The sequence below is a fragment of the Ptychodera flava genome, chromosome 19 (genome assembly GCF_041260155.1).
Source record: "Ptychodera flava strain L36383 chromosome 19, AS_Pfla_20210202, whole genome shotgun sequence".
NCBI classification, from domain to species: domain Eukaryota; kingdom Metazoa; phylum Hemichordata; class Enteropneusta; family Ptychoderidae; genus Ptychodera; species Ptychodera flava.
Window position 1 is genome coordinate 34,490,276 of NC_091946.1, and position 24,124 is coordinate 34,514,399.

Below are 24,124 nucleotides of genomic sequence, written 5' to 3' on the forward strand. Positions count from 1 at the left end.
GAGATAGGACATAATAGTTTCTGTCCACTTTAAAGGGATTGCTTTGAGAATATCACTGTAGATTACTTTTGCAATACGGTGAGAATGAATGCTTAATTTGGAAAAGACTTCTAAATCAGTAAGCCATTTTTCCTTTGAAAGTCAATGAGGTCTTTGATTTTGGTGAAACCTGCGTCTATAAAACAGCTATTTTTCAACCGCTCTTGCGTTACTGGATGGAGAATTTCCTTGTTATAAAAGAGAGGCTCATTAAGAATTTCATGAATATTGGAACTAGTTTTGCGAATTTTGGAAACAGATTGCCAGCATGAGAGCAAATCATTGTGAAATTTAGACGAACAGATGAAGGGAGTGTCAATATCAACAGTAAGGAGTTCAGTGGAATAAGACAGATTATGGACTTGTTTGAAGTAATGATCAACAAAACTGAAAACGGGATGATTGTTGTCAGAGTAAAGATATCTCTGGATAAATTGCAGACGGAAAGATTTAATACGGGATGGTAAGTGGACTAGTCCTTGGCCACCTTTGTAAACTGGCAAGTATAATTTCTCTGCTGGAATCCAGTGTCTGCCTTGCCAAAAGAAATCCAAGATGAGTGACTGGACGAATATTATAGTACTAGTTGGGGGACATAAGGAAATAAAACGATATAAGAATTTGCTTGTCAATAAGCTGTTGATTATAAGAACTCTACCCCTATACGAAATATTTGGAGCATACCGATTCCAATATTCAAGATTATTTGAAAGAGTATCGACCAAATCTGTCCAGTTTTTATTAACAAAAAGTTCATCATTGCCGAGATAAACGCCGAGACTTTTTAGACCGGTACTGTTCCATTTTATGTTGAGTGGTTCACACCTACGGCCTCGCCAGCAACCCGCCCAAAGACCTTCAGTTTTAGCAAAATTCGTCTTTGCATTGGACGCTGCATTGTAGATATTCAGCCAATGGCGAAGTTTGTTGAAATCCTCGTCTCGGGTAATAAGGAAATCTACATCATCAGCATAGGCGGAAAGATTACAGTGGGCTTTATTAGTATGAGGAATAGTTAAGCCTTTGATATCACTTTTTGTGCGTATTTTATGAAGCAAGGGTTCAATTGCAATAACGTACAGCTGAGCAGACAGAGAACAGCCTTGACGAATACCTCTCCCAAAGGAAACTGGGGAAGTGAGAGTGTTATTTACACGAATTAAGCTTTGGACATTAGAATACAGAAGAGAGATAAAATTAATGAATTTTTTGCCGACCCAAAGGCTTTTAAAGTATTTAACAAGTAACCGTGATTAATTCTGTCGAAAGCCTTCTCTTGATCGAGAGCAACGATAGCAAGTGGGATATTATTTGAATTCGCTAAATGAAGACTATCTCTCAGAAAACCGATATTATCATGAATCTGACGACCAGGAATGCTGCAGGTCTGATCTTCGTGAATAATAGAACTAAGAACATTGCGAAGACGAAAAGAGAGCGTCTTAGTGAGAATTTATAATCACTACAAAGAAGACTTACTGGACGCCAATTTTTTAACTTCGTAGAATCACCTGACTTTGGTAGAAGGCAAACAACTGCCCGTCTGCAGGACAGTGGCAGTTCACCATCACTGATAGATTTGAGAAGCACTTCATACAGATCATTGCCAATGATCGACCAGAAAGTAGTGTAAAATTCATTTGGAGACCATCAATACCAGGGGAACGACCTGTCGGGAGATTTTAACAGTGAAAGAAATTTCATCAAATGTAAGAGGCCTATCTAAGAATTCTTTGTCAGTATCTTTAAGTTGTGGTAAATTTTCATGAAGACGTCTTTCAGCATTGTTGTCAATTGGGTCAGGAGAAAAAAGATTTTGATAGAATGAATGGGTTAAATTACGAATTTCTTTTTGATCTTCGGTGAGGGAGCCATCCATTTTTTCAAGATGGATGATAGGCTTTCTTTTTCCATTGCGAGTTTCAATACTTTTAAAGAAATTATTCGGCGCATCGACCGTGTTGATAATTTTGTGTTTTGCACGAATGGCAGCTCCTTTCGATTCATGATCAATGATTTCTTTTAGAAGGAGTTTTTTAGTGTTATAACTCTCAACGAGGGACTGATTTTTATGAAGATTATTTTCAAGCTGAAGAATTTCTTTTTCGAGACTACGTTTCACATGATTCTTTTCAGCTTGTCTGTGGGAGGAATACTGCTGAGTCAACTGTTTGATCTTATTTTTACCAGCATCCCACCAAAATTGGATCTTTGTATAATTTGGTTTTTGTTGTTGCCATTTGGACCAAAATAACGAAATAAGCTCGATATAATCGTCTTCTTTCACAGAATATCCGTGTTCATGTGCCAGACTGGATTGTGATTGTCAGTGTTCCTCTGAGAAATAGTCAATTTAACAGCAGAATGATCAGAGAAACAAAGAGAAGAATTTATGATGGAGCAAGAACGAATACGATTTGAAAAATGTTTGTTAACATAAATGCGATCAAGTCTAACATGTGTGTTGTTACGAGACCAGGTATAATTACGTTCAGACTTATATTGAGTTACGCCAGGCATCAACTAGTTCAAAACGGTGAAAAATCTTGTCAAGAAAGAGAGAGGTACGAGGATCAGGTTCACTGTCCAATACGATCAATCTCGTTTACTGTACAATTAAAATCTCCACCAAGAAAAATTGGATCTTCATTAAGAGAAGTCAAGTGATTATTGAGAACTTTAAAGCACTGGAGGCGATCCGAGCCATTAGCAGGAGCATAAACGTTGATAATGTGCACAGGGAAGCCATCAATTGTCACGTGAGTATGAAGAAGATGACCCTTTATTAACTCTTTTTTGGACAGAACAACTACTCGGAGATTGTTTGAAAAAAGAATTGCAACCCCTCCCTGATTAGCAGAATTGTTAGAAAGAAGAAAAAAACTTTCAAAATGAGATTCCAAATTTTCTCATCACAAGCCAAGGTATGTGTTTCTTGAAGAAGAGGAATATTTGACGGAACTTCATTTTTAAGATGTTCAAGGACTTTGTATGTCTTCAGAGAATCCGGACATCCTCTGACGTTTAAAGACAACATCGAAATGCTTGCCATGCTAACTAGAAATAACAGAGAATGACACAACATAAGGGAATACTAATGAATGGGTTTGCCAGTTGCTCTAATATGTTGTTTGATCTTGGAATTTATCTTTTGGACCCTTGCTTTCTGAGCTCCTGACAAGTGTTGGCATCTGCGATAATTATTGAAGGCGCTACTTAGCAATTTGAGATCAGGACAAAATTCTATACATCTTGTGATTATTTTCTTTGAGTGAAGAGTGTCTTCAAGGAACTCTTCTATGGCTTGAATTGAAGGGGCTACTCTATTTCGTTCAGCTGTCTGTGAAATGTCTGATAATTCTGACGTCACCGATGTTGTTTTATCTATATCATCGTCTTCAGCGTGTTTTTTTTGGTTCGCTAAAATTTGAGCTGGGGTGAGGAAAAGATTTTGAGAGTTGTCCAATGACGAATTGAAAAGGGACGAGGGGCCAGGAAGAGACGAATCAGAGAGCTCGACCGAAATGGGTTGATTGGAATCCGTCGAGCTAAGAGAGCCAGGGGAAAAGCATGGAGAGGGAGGGAAAGGTGAAGGAGGGGTTAGTACCCTCTCTTCGGCAGATTTACCCGAGGAAAAATGATTTTGAGACTTGTGAGATTCTGAATCGTGTTGAGTGGCGCTTTGAATGACATTATTGCTTACTTCCATATTATCACTGCTGTTGCTATTTTTAGGCTGGATGCATGTGTCTACTTGGTTTGAGTGAACATTGTCATTATAATTAGTTAAAATCGATACGTTGACATCTTGACTATTTTTTTCAGACTGTATGACATTGATTTCTTTTGCTGAAATGTTGCCCGCATTTTTGTCGGTTGTTGACGCAGCATTAGTTTCTGGACTGTTGTTTATCACATCATGATCGTTTGGTTGATCATCGATATTATTGGGCAAGTCATGGTCATCAACAGGTGTGGTTTGGTTGTCGGCATTTGTCTGAATTCCTTCCCCTTCCGCATCAATATTTTCAGTAACTTCGTCGCCATTTTCAACGTTTTCATTCATTTCAGTTGTGTCGATTTCATTATCGTTATCATTTTAATTTTAAGAATCTTGCATTACACCTGGGCACTTGCTTTTAATGTGACCCAGCTCATAACAATTAAAGCATCTAACTTCGTCAAAAGAAAAGTAAATGCGATACGTTTTGTTTTCAAAGACAACATGATAACAGCCGAGTAATTCGGCATCAGTGACCGTAGGTAAGATATACATTTGTCGCCTGAAAGATTTGACGTGTTTCAGGTCTTCTGATTTAAAACCCAAGGGAATATTTCTCACGCCACCAACAACCTTGCCACATTTACTCAATTCACCAATTAAAACTTCGTTAGGGATGAAAGGAGGAACTCCAGATAAAATTACCTTTGTAGCTGGTTTGACAAGTGGTTCCGGTGTAATCCAACACCCGTCGACATCAATACCTTCCAAACAAACCGCTTCAACCCAATTTGTCGAGCTTTAAAACACAATCACAGCTCCATTCACACGAGAGGCAGCTAAAGCATTTTGCGGGCCAGTAACTTTAGCAATGCCCTTAACATACGATTCAACAGTTACTCCTCTGAGGGACAAACATTTCAACCCATGCTTCCTTGTCATCCCACTAAACGACTGGCTTGAGGCCGCCATCTTGCCTCGGTGGCCCTGCCAGAGCCAACCGAAACAAAATCCGTCACAATCTACCCAAATCCAAGAAATACACAACAAATGAAATAACTAACCACTAAATGGAGTCACTTAGTTGACAAATCCAAGTGTAGAGATGACGGATTTCTTCACAAACGACCAGAAACTGAAGGATAAACGGAGCTCTTCACAGACACGTCTGCACGTACGAAGTAGTAGTAGTAGTTTTTAGTTTTTCATGGAAACTTTTATTCCAATAATAAAAGTCGTGTACAAAAATACAAAATTGCACTCAGCTGTACACGTCAATCTGGTGCAATCAATAAAATCAAAAGAAATCAAAAAAGGTTCAAACTGAGAAACACAAGCAGCGTTCACAGAAAAACACACAGAAGCACTGAGGTTGATACTCCATTGGGTCTTGACGTGGTGACCAAAACGTCGATGACATCACTAGATAACTGGTAGTATAAAATTGACATCAGGCGATGAGATGACTACCAAAGCGTACGTGCATCCAGCCTAAGGTGAAAACCACTATATAGATCACATCAGGTGACAGGTGTTAAAAAGTAGCATCACGTGAGATTGGTCGGACCAATGTTGACAGCTGGACGTCAAGATAATAGGCAGCAATAACGCTAACACAAGCACAGTGGTTAGCCTGAAACAAAGCAAAGTGTATGTCCCTCCGACAACTGTCCGAACCATGAAAATGATTCCCGTGAGGAGTACGGTGCCCAGGGCATAGACTCGAAGCTACTCGAGCCTCAGTTATCAGAAGTGTAGCCTAATGCTGTAGAGTGTATGCAGTGTGTTAATACACAGACCTAACAAGCTTACCTCACGAGAGAATATCAGCAATTTTCAGTTTTCCTTCACTAACAGAAGCTAAAACATTGTTCACACACCAAAATCTATCAAAATTCGTGTTCTCGCGGGAGAAACCATGGTAAGCGTATTCATTTAGTATACGCGAACGTAGACGAGATTTAAAGGCGGTAATAAGGTCACCAGACAGGTGCGGATCATTTTCAGTGATGGCTTTACGACGAGTCATGTGAATAACAAGTTTTGCAGTGTTGAAAATATAGTTTAAAAGGGCATGGATATTTTATCCATAACAGTTTTAATAAAAGGTGGGCCCATTACAAACCACCAGTACAAAATCCTACAGTTGGGTCCAAGTAGTTGACGAGATAATTTACGCAGTAATTTGAACAAAGAGGTTAGTCGATGACATTCCAGAAAATATGAACAAGGTCATCTCTGTTACCACAGAAAACACAATTTGGGTCTGACTGAAATGACATTGAAACAGGTAGTTACCAGTTGCATAGGCACCGTGCAAAATGCGCCATTGAAGATCACCTTCAGTTTTAGGTATAGGACTAGTATAACAGAAACTAAAATTTACCTTCGTGTCTTTTGACAGACCAAGTAATTCCCTCCAAATAGTGTCAGGACGATCACTATGCTTCTTGTGGAAGTCAGACATGATGAGGAATTTATAAATTGCGCCCTTTTCAATTTTATAGAGGGGGCAGTTAAGGACAATGTTATTTGTTTCATCGGTATGAATGATGTCAAAGTGAAAACGGGTATTGATGGGGGAGGTTGGAACGTTAAGATTGACATCTTCGGAGAACGAATGTTGTAATTTATCTCTCCATTGTTCAGGAATGGAATTACGTAATGACGTCACGACATTGCTCAAAATCCTACGCGAGTAAATGGGCATTATGTTTGCTATATTATCATGAGATAACCAGTTTCTCGAAAAAGGATCGACAAGGTCACTTAGTTTTGTTATCCCAGCATCAATGAGATGATTCGAAAGGGTGGCTGATCATCAAATACTGAATGCTTGATTTGATCATTAAAAAAGAGAGGTTCTTGGAGAATATTATCCGTTGAGGTGGGATCACCCTTACGAACAGCCTTGGAAGACTGCCAAGTTTGTAACAGGTCAAGATAAAATGGAGGCATGGTAACAGGAATACTGGGAATTTTAATAGCAAGAAGTTGTCTACTATAATCAAGTTTGTGGACACGCCTAAAGTAATAATCAGTGAATGAGAATGAAGGGTGATCTAAACCTGAATACAAATATCTTTGTATATATTGTAAGCGGAATGCCTTTGCACGTGCAGGGAGATTAATAAGACCATGGCCTCCCTTTTCGAGAGGAGTGTATAACACAGTAGCAGGCACCCAGTGACGACCTTGCCAGAAGAAATCAAGAAGCGCACGTTGAATTTCATTGAGTACATCAGGTGGCGGAAATAGAGAAAAAATGCGATGTAAGATTTTGCTGGCCACGAGCTGGTTAATAACAATTACTCGACCACGGTACGACATTGCAGGGGCAAATCTTGACCACCAACTAAGTTTGTTGTTGACTTTTGATATGCAGTCATCCCAATTCTGAATGAAATAGTCAGCATTATTGCCTATGAAAGTACCAAGGATCTTTAAACCGTCACTATTCCATTGAATTTGTAAGGGGGTGTCTCTTCTGTTACGCCAAGCACCCACCCACAGCCCTTTGGATTTTCTATAATTAACCCGAGCATTACTAGCATCTTCATAAGTACGCAACCATTTTTCGAGAATACTGAATTCTGAATTATGTGTGATAAAAAGACTGACATCGTCAGCATAGGCAGAAAGCTTACATTTGCGCCCATTAGATTTTGGAATCATGATTCCTTGAATATTTCGATCTTCACGAATTTTGTGAAGCAATGGCTCAATAACAATGGCGTAAAGTTGACCAGATAGAGAACACCCTTGTCTAATTCCACGTTCAAAGTGGATTGGAGCAGTAAGAGAGCTGTTGATTCGAACAAGACTTTCCGTTTGAGTGTAAAGCAATTTAATGTGTTTTATGAAATTATCACCAAAGCCAAATGAATGCAAAGTTCTGAAGAGGAAATCATGATGGACCCGATCAAAGGCTTTTTCTTGATCCAGTGACACAATACCAAGTGGAAGAGTGAATTCGTTATGGTAACTTATGCAGTCTCTGATTAAGTTGATATTATCGAAAATTTGACGACCCGGAACTGTATAACTTTGATCGATGTGTATGATGTCAGGTAACACGCCTTTCAAACGAATAGATAAAGCTTTAGCAAAGATTTTATAGTCTGCACAAAGCAAACTAACCGGCCTCCAGTTACGTAGCAAAGTATTGTCACCTGACTTGGGAAGTAAAGTCAGAACAGCACGACGACAAGAAGTGGGTAAAATACCATCTGTGAGAGAGGCTTGGAAAACATCATGCAAATCATGACCGATAGTGGACCAAAACGTTAAAAATTCCACTGGTAAACCGTCAATTACAGGTGTTTTACCAGTGGTAACCTGCTTTAAGGCTGAGGACATTTCTTCAAAAGTGATCGGTTCGTCGCACTGTTCAGCTTTATCCGGGTTTAATTTTTGTAAATTATCGAGAAGAGAATCTTGGGCTGCAGTTGAAATGGGTTCCGGGTGGTACAAATTTTGATAAAAGGTACGAGTAAGTGAACGGATTTCATGTTGATTTTCAGTGATGGTCTGATCGTGACGACGCAGCTGATTAAGAGATTTGTGCTGACCTTTATGTTTCTCAAGGGAATAGAAAAAGTTTGTACTGGCATCGGAATCATTAAATTGTTGATAACGTGCTCGAACAGCTGCGCCTTGAGTTTCAATCTTATTTAAGTTATCAAGATATCTTTCTGTTGCTGATATGTTTTATGAAGTGAAGGGCGTTCAGCAAGCAGGCATTGCAGATTTTGGACGTGATCGTTTAATTCTTTTTTCATATGCTTATAACGGTAGATGTATTGATAGCTGTATTGTTTGCTAATTTCTTTAATTTTTTGTTTGCCAATGTCCCACCAAGATTGAAGTGAAGTGAATCTCTGTTTTTCATTGCGCCATTTCTGCCAAAAAGTCTTGATCAAATTACAGTAGTCTTCATTACTTAAGAAACTAGTGTTGAGACACCAAACAGGATTTTTATTTTTAGTGAAATTGGCACAAATATGAAGGGAAACTGGACTGTGATCAGATAAATTGTGACATGAATCAATCGAGACAGATTTGATTTTTGAAGTGAGGGCTTTTGTAATGAAGAAGGTGTCAATCCGTGATTTATTATTATTTTTTTGCCAAGTATAATTACGTGAGGAGGTGTGAACATGACGCCATGCATCTGCAAGTTTTGTGCGATGAACAATATCAGAAAGAAACTTGGAAGAATTCATGTGTGGCTCAGTCTCGGAACCCCTGTCTAAGTTAGGAATGAGCGTACAATTAAAATCTCCCCCCATAATAACCGGATCATCATTAATACTGTTTAAAAACTTTTTAAGCTGAGCGAAGAAACGTAAACGTCCTCTCCAGAGTACGGGGCATAAACATTCACTAAGTGAAATGGCTGTTCATCTACAGTCACGTGGAGATGTAATAAGCGACCTCTAACAACACTACTTTGAGAAATAACATTCACTTGTTTTCTCTTGGGAAAGAGAATAGCGACACCTGCCGAGTTACTAGTTCCGTGAGAAAATATATTGGTGAACGCCAATAATTTGCCATTGGGCTTGACTATCAATTGTTGAGTGAGTTTCCTGGAGGAAACAAAAATCGTTATGGTGATCTACATTCAAGTAAGATAAAATTTGATAACGCCTGAGAGAATCGTGACCTCCATTAATATTCCACGTTAAAGTTGAAATGCTTGCCATTAAAAGACAAGACAAAAGAATTAAGGCATTAGTGACCATTATTTTAGAGAATAATGTTTACTCTTGGTATACGCATACAGTTTAACTGTCAGCCTATATATTCTTACATTTTGGCTGGCTGTAACAGATCAGATTTGTGCAACTTATGCAATGCTTTAATTAGAAGTCTTAAATCTGGACAATATTCATAACATCTCTGGACTGGCTTTTTTGAACCTTTAATCTGCGTTAAAAACTCTAAAAGGCTGCTAAAGCTTAGATCGTTGCGATCTGTCAGTTCAGAAGTATCAGAAACTTCAGATGTCATAGAAATACTATCAGCGTCATCAACCTCTTCGTCTCCGTCAATATCAGAATCTTGGCTGAGAACATCGATCTATTACCAGTTTTGACCGGAGTTGTCTGGGATAATGGAAAATCAGAGTCTGTATGCATCCCTCCAGTATTAACACCAGAGAAAGGCGTCTCTGGAAAATCAAGGGATTGAGAAAACCAACTGAGGAAGAAGAAGAAGGGGAAGGAGCAAAAGGAAGAGAGGGAGAGGAAGGGAAAGGGGAAGGGGGAAAAGAAGCAGGGGATCGTACCCTGTCTTCAACAGCAACACCAACATCTGCGGACTCTGTGTCATCAACATTTGTGTTCTTACTATTGGCCCTTCCTTCACTTGTTTCATCGTTAACACCTTCATTGCTTTTGTCATTAGTATTGATTATCTCCTCATTGATTACATCATTTGCATCGCCTATTTCCATATCATTAGTATTTTGAACTTTAACCTGCTCATCAACACCTTGCTCCTCAACAATTACCTCATCGATGATATTATCAGTAGCAGCTGAAGAAATTTCTGCATTATCAACATTGTTATGCGACTCTTTGTTCTGACTGTTGCTATTTTCGTTTCTTTGATGAGCCTGAGTTTCATGAGCTGAATTTGTAGAAACATTTCCTGATTGATTTTCAACAACGTGCAAACACCGGGCTGACCTGGACAATTTCTACGAATGTGGCCTTTCATACCACAAGCGAAGCATCTCATTTCATCAACAGAAATGTAAATTGGATACAAATGATCTTGATATTTGACCTGTATTAGCCCGTTGATGTTGTCATTATGTAATAAAATGTGAATTTGCCGTCTGAATGACTTGACATGTTTCAAGGCAGGATCTTTACAACCAAGGGGAATGACTCGCATATGTCCAACTACTCTTCCTAGTTTCCACAATTCTTCCTCTAGTTTTTCATCAGGGATAAATGGGGGCACATTAGATAAAATAACTTTGGAGGCAGGTTTGAGCATGTGTTCAACCTGGACGAATTCATTGTCAAGCACTAGTTGGCGTTCAACGACAGACTCTACGTGTTCTAATTTAGCAAGATACACAACCACTGAACGATTCATTCGTGAAGCTGCAATAATATTTCAGCCCCAACAATCTTTGAAATTTCAGACACATAGTTTTCTACTGGCACACCTTCAACATTGTTGCACCTCACAGCATGTTTACGGGTGAGGTGCCTGAATGGATTGTCGACCTGGGTAGCCATATTGCGTACCCACAGTGGCCGGGAAGGGGAAAGATAAAATCCACCCCAATCCAGCCAATCGAGCTTTAAAAACCTCAAAAACTACGCAAAACTGAAAGTATCAATTACTCACGAAGTAAATATACCAGTAGAGTTGATCAATAACGCTGAATAATGAGAATACAACACACAATTCAGGAGCCCATCTACCACACGTCCGCAAGGAGTAGTAGTAGTAGTAGTAGTAGTAGTAGTAGTAGTAGTAGTAGTAGTAGTAGTAGTTGTCAAACAAATCATTTATTCAATATGAAAATTGGCTATTTACAAAATTGCATCAAAATATATACATAGATGCATCAAACTTTTAAAATTAATGAAAATCAAAATAGAAAAGCCAGGACTTCTACAAAATGAACGGTGAAATATCGATGAATCCAGAAGCTGTATGCGCGGTAGAAAACTGGACGAGGGACATAGTGTATCCGTCGAAAACATCCCATGTTGAAGTTTCTTGAATGGTCAGACTGACTGACAAAGGTCACGATCTGGAAATGAAAAAAATAGGCTAGAAACGTTAAGTGTAGGTATGTCCCTCCATCGAACTTCGACCGATCCGAAGATCTCGTGAGGAGTACGGTGCCCAGGGTTCGAAGATGACAACGACCAGGAAATACAGAACTGTCAGTATGTGAACAACGGAACAATAAATCGCTGGAATAAAAACCACTAATTAAGTAAATGCGAAATGTTAAGAGTACCATCTGCATTCACTGAACAAAGGGCATTATTTCCAGGTTTTTTTGAAGATTTCAAGTTGATGACTAAGTTTAAAATAAGAAAATTCAATTTGAAGACGAGATTTAACGCGAGTTTTAAAGATTTTCAGAGGTTCAGTGGGCAGATCATTTTCGTTTCTTTTGTTTCTACGGCTTATGTAGATGGACGTTTTCGCGACAGCATTGATGTAAACGAAGAGACGGTTTGCTTGTTTCGAGAGAAATTTACCGGATTTATGTGGGGGATTTAAAATAAGCCAGTGGCGTGGGATAGTCGTATTCTCATCACTTAAAAGCTGCTTTGATAAACATGTAAGATTGTTGAAGAGATCATTATTATAGTTACATTGAAAGAAAGTGTGTAGCAAGGTGTCGCTCTCACCGCAGAAAACACAATTTGGAGTCGGACAGTAGCTCATTTTGAAAAGCAGCATGCCTGTTGCGTATGCACCATGAATTAATCTCCACAAATAGTCTCCTTCTTTGATGAAAGTGGAGGAGAATAAGAAGCCTTGAAATTTGGATTCACAGAGTCAGGGAGTTGTAAAATGTTCCGCCAACACGTATCGGACGCATTAGGAAGACGTTCTGTTTCGAGAACCTTGATAAGATATTTGTAAATGGCACCTTTCTGGATTTTGTAAAGCGGGTAGTTGATTTCATTAGAATGGTGAAGTTCATAACAGTAATGTATTGGCGTCCCAGTTATCGAATTTTCTCCCCTGAGATAGGAGATGATCGTATTTTTACATTGTGGTGGAATTGCCTTCAAAATGTCATTGTAAATGAGTTTAGCGATGCGACGAGAATGGATATCAATCTTAGAATAAATGTCTGTATCAGTCAACCATGTTTTTTGCTGTTGATCAATTAAGTTGCCAATCTTTGTGATTCCAGACTTGATAAAGTAATCTATTTTTAACGTCTCTCTCGTATCTGGGTGAAGGATTTCCTTATTGTAAAACAGGGGCTCTTGAAGGACCTCGTCAATGTTTTTAAAATTTGTTTTACGAATTTTTGATAGTGAATACCAGCATGTCAGCAAGTCATTATGAAAGTTGGGAATGCAAATGAAAGGGGAATCAATGACAACTGCAAGAAGATTTTTAGAGTAACAGAGGCTTTGAACTTGACTGAAATAATGATCAACAAAACGGAAAATAGGATGGTCATAGTCGGAGTAGAGATATCTTTGAACAAACTGGAGACGAAAAGACTTAACACGAGACGGTAAATGAACGAGACCTTGTCCTCCTTCATTGATAGGAAGGTATAACTTTTCTGCAGGGATCCAATGTTTTCCTTGCCAAAAGAAATCAAGGAGGCGAGACTGAACGTAGGCCACCGTGCCGGCTGGAGGGAAAAGTGAAGAACAACGGTACACAAATTTGCTAGCTAGTAAGTTATTGATAATCAAAACTCTCCCACGATACGATATGTTTGGAGAGTGTTGATTCCAGTAGTCAATATCATTTGAAAGTTTATCATTTGACCAGTTCAGTCCAATTTCTGCTTTCAAAATGCTGGTCGTTACCAAGGTACACCCCGAGGCATTTAAGACCGTTGTTATTCCAGGTGATGTTGAGAGGGCTATCCTTCCTTCCCTTCCAACTTCCAACCAAAAGACCCTCCGTCTTACCAATATTTGTCTTAGAGTTTGACGGTTTATTATCGAGCGGTGGTTTACTAAAATCATCATCATGAGTTATTATGAAATCAACATCATCTGCATACGCGGAGAGAGTACAAGTTGTATGAGACACTGGTATGGTAAGACCTTTGATATCACTTTTAGTCCGGATTTTATTGAGCAAGGGCTCTATGGCGATAATGTAAAGTTGTGGGGAAAGGGAACAGCCCTGGCGGATTCCTCGACTAAAAGAAATAGGGGCAGTGAGGTTGTTATTAACCCGGACTAAACTCTGTGCATTGGTGTATAAAAGTTTAATGTAGTTGATGAAATTTTGGCCGAAACCAAAAGCCTCTAAAGTGTGAAAAAGGTAATTATGATGCACTCTGTCAAAAGCCTTTTCTTGATCAAGTGTAATTATTGCAAGGGGAATATTTTCAGCATTAGCAAATTGAAGGCAGTCTCTGAGCATAGCAATATTATCGTGAATTTGCCGACCGGGGACACTGCAGCTTTGATCATTATGAATAATGGTACTGAGAACATTACGAAGCCGGAGGGAGAGGGTCTTGGTGAGAATTTTGTATTCACTGCAAAGAAGACTAACTGGCCGCCAGTTTTTAAGTTTTGAATTGTCCCCGGATTTCGGTAAAAGACTTATGACTGCTCGTCTGCAAGACAATTGCAGTTTCCCATCGCTAATGGATGTGAGGAAAACTTCATGAAGATCTCTACCAATAACTGACCAGAAAGTCTTGTAAAATTCGTTTGGTAAGCCATCAATCACAGGAGAGCGACCATGAGAGAGGTTTTTAACTGTATTTGTGAGTTCGTCATATGTGATTTGATTATCCAAAACATCTTTGTCTGTCTCATTAAGTTGTGGCAAACTATCATGCAGGAGTTTTTCAGAGTTCTTATCAATCGGGTCCGGGGAATACAGATCCTGATAAAACGCATATGTAAGGTTTCTTATTTCCTTTTGATCTTCAGTAAGTGAACCGTCCTCCCTCTGAAGATGGATAATAGGCTTTCTTTTCCCATTATTGATTTCGATATCACGATAACAATTATTGGGAGTATCATTCGTACTGATATGTCTATGTTTGGCGCGAATGGTCGCCCCTTTAGTGTCATAGTCAAGAATTTCCTTAAGAAGATCTTTCTTAGCTTTATAAATAGCATGGACGGACGGGTCTTGGAAGAGAGAATTTTCTAGCTGGCGAATTTCTTTTTCAAGGTCGCGTTTCAAAATATTTCTTTCCGTATTTTTGTGATAACAATATTGCTGAGTTAGCTGCTTGACTTTGTTTTTTCCAATATCCCACCAATGTTGAATCCTATGATAATTAGACTTCTTTTGACGCCAATTTCCCCAAAACAAGGAAATAAGGTCAACATAATCATTGAATAATTTTGTTGAGAAGTTGTGAAGTACGAGGGTCGGGCTCTCTGCCAGAACGGTCAATATCAGAATCAATTGTGCAATTGAAGTCTCCACCCAAGAAAATCGGGTCATTGTTAAGGGAATCAAGATGCGGTTTAAGTATTTTAAAACACTGGAAACGTTCCGTAGAATTCGAGGGGGCATAAACATTGATTACATGCACTGGTTTATCATTGATAAGCACGTGTGCGTGAAGGAGATGACCATTCATTAATTCTTTCATGTCAAGGATGTCAATTTTCTGTTTGGGTGAGAACAGAATCGCAACTCCCCCTTGATTTGTACCTTTATGAGAAAAAATGACTTTTCCCTTCCAAATAACTTGCCAAATTCTTTCGTCACTTTCCAACGTATGTGTTTCTTGGAGGAGCTGAAAATCGGTAGGAACCTCATTTTTGAGATATTCGAGAAGTTGATATCTCTTGAGTGCATCTCGGCCGCCTCGGACATTTAATGTCAACCCAGAAATGGTTGCCATAGCAGTCAATAAAATGAAAAAGAGACTAAACATAGCGGAGAAAGTTAATAGACGAATTTACCAGTGGTTTTAATATGCTGCTTTACTTTAGAGCTAATTTTTTGAACACGTGCTTTTTGGGCTCTGGTTAAAGGTTGGGATTTACGATATTTATTGAAAGCGGTGATTAAAAGTTTAAGATCCGGACAAAACTCGATGCATCTGGTAATTATTTTCTTTGAGTGAAGAGTATCCTCAAGGAACTCTTCAATTGATTGAAAGGACGGTAACTGACGGTTATTTTCAAAGGTCTGGGAAATATCGGAGAGTTCTGATGTCATAGACGTCGTTTCATCGTGATCATCTTCTTGACGAGGAGTAGCAAAAAGATCTTGAGAGATACTGACGTCTTCACTAAAGAGAGTTGATGGACCGGGAAGAGACGAATCAGAAAGCTGAACGGAAATTGGTTGTTGAGAATCAGACGAAGTGGGGTAATCTGAGGCTGGCGAAAAGGTGGGAGAGGGTGGGAAAGGTGAAGGAGGAGTTAGTACCCTCTCTTCGACACTAAAGTTGGCTTTATTGGCAGGAATAATCTCTGATGGGGGCGCCTTTTCGTTAGCAGATTTTTTATCGTTTGCACGAGGGTTTTCTTTGATGTCGGTTTCTATCTCGTTAACGTTTTCTATTGAAGTGTCGCCATTGTTAAGTTTCAGTAATGTGTCACCTTTTTTTGAGATAGATTCGCTACTGTCATTGGTCGATAATATTGAAACGTCATCTTTATCACCTGTGTCACTTTGTGTCGTATTGTTTCGCTTGCCATCGGTATTTTTATCAGTAGTGATGACCGAGCTCTCACCGTGCATGTTATCGCTTACGTCATCACTTTTGTCATTATTGGCTACTTCATTGTCAATAACAGGTGTACCATAGCGTTGAATATTTTCCATCATTGCATATTCATTTTCGTCAACCATATCAGTGGCGTTTTCGATATTGTAATCATCTTTCTCGCTCGTTTTTTCCTAATTATCTTTAGCATTTTCCTTTTCAACGATTGCCTCAGACCCAGGACAATTGCTTTTTATATGACCAATCTTATGACAGTTAAAACATCTCAATTCATCAAATGACAAATAAATACGATAAGTTTTGTCCTCAAACGTAACATGGTAACATCCCAATAATTCATCATCAGTGACTGTTGGCAGAATATACATTTGACGTCGGAAAGATTTGACATGTTTCAATCTTTCCGACTTGCAACCTAAAGGAATGGTCTTAACCCCACCAACAACTCTACCACACTTGTTTAGTTCATTTATGAGAACTTGGTTTGGAATGAAGGGAGGTACTCCCGAGAGTATGACCTTTGTTGCGGGTTTCACCAAGGGTTCTGTCAAAACCCAACAACCATGTAGTTCAAATCCGTCTAAACAAACGGTTTCGACCCAACTAGTTGAACTTAAAAACACAATTACTGCACCATTGACACGAGACGCAGCGATAATATTTCCAGGTCCCGTGATTTTTGCAATTTCTTCTACATTATGTCTCAACTCTCACACCCTCAACAGATGAACATTTCAAACCATGCTTTTCGAGTGAGACCTCTGAACACCTGGCTTGCGAACGCCATCTTGCCTCACTGGCCTTGCCCGGCCTCAGCAAAGATAGAATCCAACAAAATCAACCACAAATCCGACCAAAAACAACAAAAATGACAACTAACCGAAAGTAGAACTCGATGACAATACAAATCATTGAAGATTGGCAAGGGATGTCTTCTAAGTCAACCAAAATCTTGTGTTGATACGGAGCACCTCATACACACATCTTCACTGTAGTAGTAGTAGTAGTAGTAGTAGTAGTAGTAGTAGTAGTAGTAGTAGTAGTAGTAGTAGTAGTAGTAGTAGTAGTAGTAGTAGTAGTAGTAGTAGTAGTAGTAGTAGTAGTAGTAGTAGTAGTAGTAGTTTTCACAGGACATTTATTCAAGTGATATCCCTATTTACATAAGTTGCTAAAAAATGTACAATGTATATACATAATTACAGGAAACAAAATGAAAATAAGTACCAGGAGTTCTTGAAACCGTATTAATCACGAAAGAGTGCTGCGGGGATGTGGATGATGGAAACGAGCAAAAAATGTTGAAATTCAATACATTAGCAAAAGTGAGAACGGGAACAAACCATGTCTCGTAACAAATAGTGAAATGCTAATGTCTGTTTGTAAGAAATGAAAATCAGGAAAATCCAACGTGAAAAGCACTGAATTAAAACTTAAAACGAAGTTGATCATTGTCAATTTCACAAACTGCATTGTTAACTGTTCAAATACTATGAAATGCTGGAAATTTTTTCACTCAGTCGGCAGTGTAATCCTTGCATGGAGGCGAGTCTTGAAAATTTCCAATGGGTCGACATTGTTGCGACGTGCGACGTGAATTGACATCTTGGCCGTTGCGGTTATGTAATTAAATAGGTGCACTGCTGATTTGTTTAAGAATGAACGGCATTTAACAGGTGGGTTAATAACATACCAAGATATGTGAATTGTTTCATCCGTGATAAGCAACCGTGATGATATTCTAGCGATGGAAGCGAGAAGCTCCTGAATTTTGACACACTCGATTAAAACATGCATGAGAGAATCCTTATCATCACAAAGAGGACAGTTGGGATTAGGACGTAGACCAATCTTGAATAGATATGATCCGGTGGGATATGAACCATGTATGATGCGCCATTGCAGATCACCTTCTTTTTTTGTGATAGGCCAACTGTAGCAGGCAACGAAATTAGGTGTTATAGTTTCAGGAAGACTGAGAATATCTTTCCATACTGTATCAAGTTTGTCTGGTAGTATAGATATGTGCTGGGCTACGATAAGGAACTTGTAGAGAGCTCCCCTTTTAATTTTGTATAACGGTAGTTCAAGGTCACTTGAATGTCGTAACTTAAAATAGTAATTATTGTCAACGTCTTCATTCCGGTTATGATTATTAAAGTGGTTGTCTATAACAGTCTTCAGTTTAACAGGAACAGCCTGGAAAAAGTAGTAGTAGTAGTAGTAGTAGTAGTAGTAGTAGTAGTAGTAGTAGTAGTAGTAGTAGTAGTAGTAGTAGTAGTAGTAGTAGTTTTCAAACCATCGTTTATTCACTATATACACAAAATTGTACACGGACTAAAATTCAGAAAACGGAAACTGGTTTCCAAAAAAGGAGAAAACGGAAAAGGAGAGCATGTGAAATACAATGAATTTACAAATATTTACAATATAAGTACAGAAAAAATTCAAAACCAGTGAGAACAAAAGACGAAATCCCGATGACGAAAGATACTTTAGGTACAGCTACGTGGACAGATATTGATGATAAGCGAGGGTCTAGTTTCGGGTTACAGTTCAACATTACCTACTTGAGAGAACAGAACTTATGTTGTTAAGTGTATGTATGACCCTCCATCAGACTTTTAACCGATCCGAAGATCCCGTAAGGAGTACGGTGCCCAGGATTAAAAGCCGACAACGACCAGGAAACAAGGAACTGTCAATATATATGTGTGCAGGAAAAAGACAGGAACATGAAAGAAACCAAGGTTAAATTAAATCATTAATGACAAGGACTCCATTATCATTGACTCTACAAAGGGCGTCATTAGTCGTCCAAGTGTTCTTGAAAATGGCAAGTTGATTATTAAGTTTGTGATGCAAAAATTCTATTTGAATCCGCGATTTAAGACGAGTTCTAAAAATTTGTAGAGGGTCAGTAGGGAGACTATTCATAATTCTTTTATTTCTACGACAAAGGTAAATCGACGTTTTCGCGAGAGCTAGCATTGATAAAGACAAAGAGACGATTTGCTTGTTTCGAGATAAATTTTCCCGATTTGTTGGGCGGGTTTAAAATTAACCAGTGAATGGGAATGGAAATACTGTTATCATTCAGCAGAAGTTTTGATAATGTTTGCAATGCTAAGATAAGATCTTTATTATAATTACATTCGTAAAAAGTATGAAGATCGTCAGGCTTGCCACAAAAAACGCAATTAGAGCTTGCACTGAACCCCATTTTGAACAAAACCCTCTCAGTGGAGAACGCGCCATGTATGATCCGCCACAGATAATCACCTTCTCTCGATGATAACGGAGAACTGTAACAGGCTTTAAAATTTGGAACAATTGAATTTGAAAGATTAAGAATGGAGCGCCAGACAGTATCAGCAGAATTTGGAAGACGTTCTTTATGCAAAATATTGACCAAATATTTGTAAATGGCACCCTTTTCGATTTTGTACAAGGGAAAGTTGAGGTCATTAGAATAATGTAATTCAAATGAATAATGAAAAGGAGTAACATCGTTTGAAATTTCACCTCTGAGATAGGACATAATAGTTTCTGTCCACTTTAAAGGGATTGCTTTGAGAATATCACTGTAGATTACTTTTGCAATACGGTGAGAATGAATGCTTAATTTGGAAAAGACTTCTAAATCAGTAAGCCATTTTTTCCTTTGAAAGTCAATGAGGTCTTTGATTTTGGTGAAACCTGCGTCTATAAAACAGCTATTTTTCAGCCGCTCTTGCGTTACTGGATTGAGAATTTCCTTGTTATAAAAGAGTGGCTCATTAAGAATTTCATGAATATTGGAACTAGTTTTGCGAATTTTGGAAACAGATTGCCAACATGAGAGCAAATCATTGTGAAATTTAGACGAACAGATGAAGGGAGTGTCAATATCAACAGTAAGGAGTTCAGTGGAATAAGACAGATTATGGACTTGTTTGAAGTAATGATCAACAAAACTGAAAACGGGATGATTGTTGTCAGAGTAAAGATATCTCTGGATAAATTGTAGACGGAAAGATTTAATACGGGATGGTAAGTGGACTAGTCCTTGGCCACCTTTGTAAACTGGCAAGTATAATTTCTCTGCTGGAATCCAGTGTCTGCCTTGCCAAAAGAAATCCAAGATGAGTGACTGGACGAATATTATAGTACTAGTTGGGGGACATAAGGAAATAAAACGGTATAAGAATTTGCTTGTCAATAAGCTGTTAATTATAAGAACTCTACCCCTATACGAAATATTTGGAGCATACCGATTCCAATAATCAAGTTTATTTGAAAGAGTATCGACCAAATCTGTCCAGTTTTTATTAACAAAAAGTTCATCATTGCCTAGATAAACGCCGAGACTTTTTAGACCGGTACTGTTCCTTTTTATGTTGAGTGGTTCACACCTACAGCCTCGCCAGCAACCCGCCCAAAGACCTTCAGTTTTAGCAAAATTCGTCTTTGCATTGGACGCTGCATTGTAGATATTCAGCCAATGGCGAAGTTTGTTGAAATCCTCGTCTCGGGTAATAAGGAAATCTACATCATCAGCATAGGCGGAAAGATTACAGTTGGCTATATTGGTATGAGGAATAGTTAAGCCTTTGATATCACTTTTTGTGCGTATTTTATGAAGCAAGGGTTCAATTGCAATAACGTACAGCTGAGCAGACAGAGAACAGCCTTGACGAATACCTCTCCCAAAGGAAACTGGGAAGTGAGAGTGTTATTTACCCGAATTAAGCTTTGGACATTAGAATACAGAAGAGAGATAAAATTAATGAAATTTTTGCCGAACCCAAAGGCTTTAAAGTATTTAACAAGTAACCGTGATTAATTCTGTCGAAAGCCTTCTCTTGATCGAGAGCAACGATAGCAAGTGGGATATTATTTGAATTCGCTAAATGAAGACTATCTCTCAGAAAACCGATATTATCATGAATCTGACGACCAGGAATGCTGCAGGTCTGATCTTCGTGAATAATAGAACTAAGAACATTGCGAAGACGAAAAGAGAGCGTCTTAGTGAGAATTTTATAATCACTACAAAGAAGACTTACTGGACGCCAATTTTTTAACTTCGTAGAATCACCTGACTTTGGTAGAAGGCAAACAACTGCCCGTCTGCAGGACAGTGGCAGTTCACCATCACTGATAGATTTGAGAAGCACTTCATACAGATCATTGCCAATGATCGACCAGAAAGTAGTAGTAAAATTCATTAGGGAGACCATCAATACCAGGGAATCGACCTGTCGGGAGAATTTTAACAGTGCAAGAAATTTCATCAAATGTAAGAAGGCTATCTAAGAATTCTTTGCTAGTATCTTTAAGTTGTGGTAAATTTTCATGAACACTACTTTCAGCATTGTTGTTAATTGGGTCAGGAGAAAAAAGTTTTTGATATGACGAATGGGTTCAATTACGAATATTGTTCAAACTTCGATGAGGATGCCATCAATTTTATCAAGATGGATGTTAGGATGTCCTTTTCCATTGCGAGATTCAATATTTTGAAAGAAATTATTCGGCGCATCGACTGTGTTGATAATTTTGTGTTTTGCACGAATGGCAGCTCCTTTCGATTCATGATCAATGATTTCTTTTAGAAGGAGTTTTTTAGTGTTATAACTCTCAACGAGGGACTGATTTTTATGAAGATTATTTTCAAGCTGAAGAATTTCTTTTTCGAGACTACGTTTCACATGATTCTTTTCAGCTTGTCTGTGGGAGGAATACTGCTGAGTCAACTGTTTGATCTTATTTTTACCAGCATCCCACCAAAATTGGATCTTTGAATAATTTGGTTTTTGTTGTTGCCATTTGGACCAAAATAACGAAATAAGCTCGATATAATCGTCTTCTTTCAGAATATCAGTGTTCATGTGCCAGACTGGATTGTGATTGTCAGTGTTTCTCTGAGAAATAACCAATTTAACAGCTGAATGATCAGAGAAACCAAGAGAAGAATTTATGATGGAGCAAGAACGAATACGATTTGAAAAATGTTTGTTAACATAAATGCGATCAAGTCTAACATGTGTGTTGTTACGAGACCAGGTATAATTACGTTCAGACTTATGTTGATTACGCCAGGCATCAACTAGTTGTCAAGAGAGAGAGAGGTACGAGGATCAGGTTCACTGCCAATACGATCAATCTCATTTACTGTACAATTAAAATCTCCACCAAGAAAAATTGGATCTTCATTAAGAGAAGTCAAGTGATTATTAAGAACTTTAAAGCACTGGAGGCGATCTGAGCCATTAGCAGGAGCATAAACGTTGATAATGTGCACAGGGAAGCCATCAATTGTCACGTGAGAATGAAGAAGATGACCCTTTATTAACTCTTTTTTGGACAGAACAACTACTCGGAGATTGTTTGAAAAAAGAATTGCAACCCCTCCCTGATTAGCAGAATTGTGAGAAAGAAGCAAAGAACCTTTCCAAATAAGACTCCAAATTTTCTCATCACCAGCCAAGGTATGAGTTTCTTGAAGAAGATGGATATCTGAGGGAACTTCATTTTTAAGATATTCAAGGACTTGGTATCTCTTCAGAGAATCCCGACATCCTCTAACGTTTAAAGACAACATCGAAATGCTTGCCATGCTAACTAAAAATAACAGAGAATGACACAACATAAGGGAATACTAATGAATGGGTTTGCCAGTTGCTCTAATATGTTGTTTGATCTTGGAATTTATCTTTTGGACCCTTGCTTTCTGAGCTCCTGACAAGTGTTGGCATCTGCGATAATTATTGAAGGCGCTACTTAGCAATTTGAGATCAGGACAGAATTCTATACATCTTGTGATTATTTTCTTTGAGTGAAGAGTGTCTTCTAGAAACTCTTCTATAGCTTGAATTGAAGGTGCTTGTCTATTCCGTTCAGCTGTCTGTGAAATGTCTGATAATTCTGACGTCATTGATGTTGTTTCATCAATATCATCGTCTTCGGCGTGTTTTTGCTGGGTCGCTAAAATTTGAGCTGGAGTGAGGAAAAGATCTTGCGAATTGTCCAATGACGAATTGAAAAGGGTCGAGGGGCCAGGAAGAGACGAATCAGAGAGCTCGACCGAAATGGGATGATTGGAAACCGTCGAGCTAAGAGAGCCTGTAGCAGGGGAAAAGCATGGAGAGGGAGGGAAAGGTGAAGGAGGGGTTAGTACCCTCTCTTCGGCAGCTTTACCTAAGGAAGAGATATCTTTTTGAGACTTGTTAGCTTCTGAGTCTTGTTGAGTGGCGTTTGGAATCTCATTACTGCTAATTTCCATATTATCACTGCTGTCGCTATTTTTAGGCTCGATGCATGTGTCTACATGGTTTGAGGGAACATTGTCATGATAATTATCTAAAATCGATACGTTGACATCTTGACGATTTTTTTCCGACTGTGTGACATTGATTTCTTTTGCTGAAATATTACTCGCATTTTCGTCGGTTGTTGACGCAGCATTAGTTTCTGGACTGTTATTTATCACATCATGGTCGTTTGATTGATCATCTACATTATTTTGCAAGTCATGGTTATCAACAGGTGTGGATTTGTTGTCGGCATTTGTCCGAATTCCTTCCCCTTCCGCATCAATATTTTCAGTAACTTCGTCACCATTTTCAACGTTTTCATTCATTTCAGTTGTGTCCATTTCATTATCGTTATCATTTTCATTTTGAGAATCTTGCATTAATAATGGGCACTTACTTTTAATGTGACCCGGCTCATAACAATTGAAGCACCTAACTTCGTCAAAAGACAAATAAATGCGGTACGTTTTGTTTTCGAAGACAACGTGATAGCAGCCGAGTAATTCGGCATCAGTAACCGTAGGTAAAATATACATTTGACGTCTGAAAGATTTAACGTGTTTCAAGTCATCCGATTTAATGCCCAAAGGAATATTTCTCACGCCACCGACAACCTTGCCACATTTACTCAATTCACCGATTAAAACTTCGTTAGGAATGAAAGGG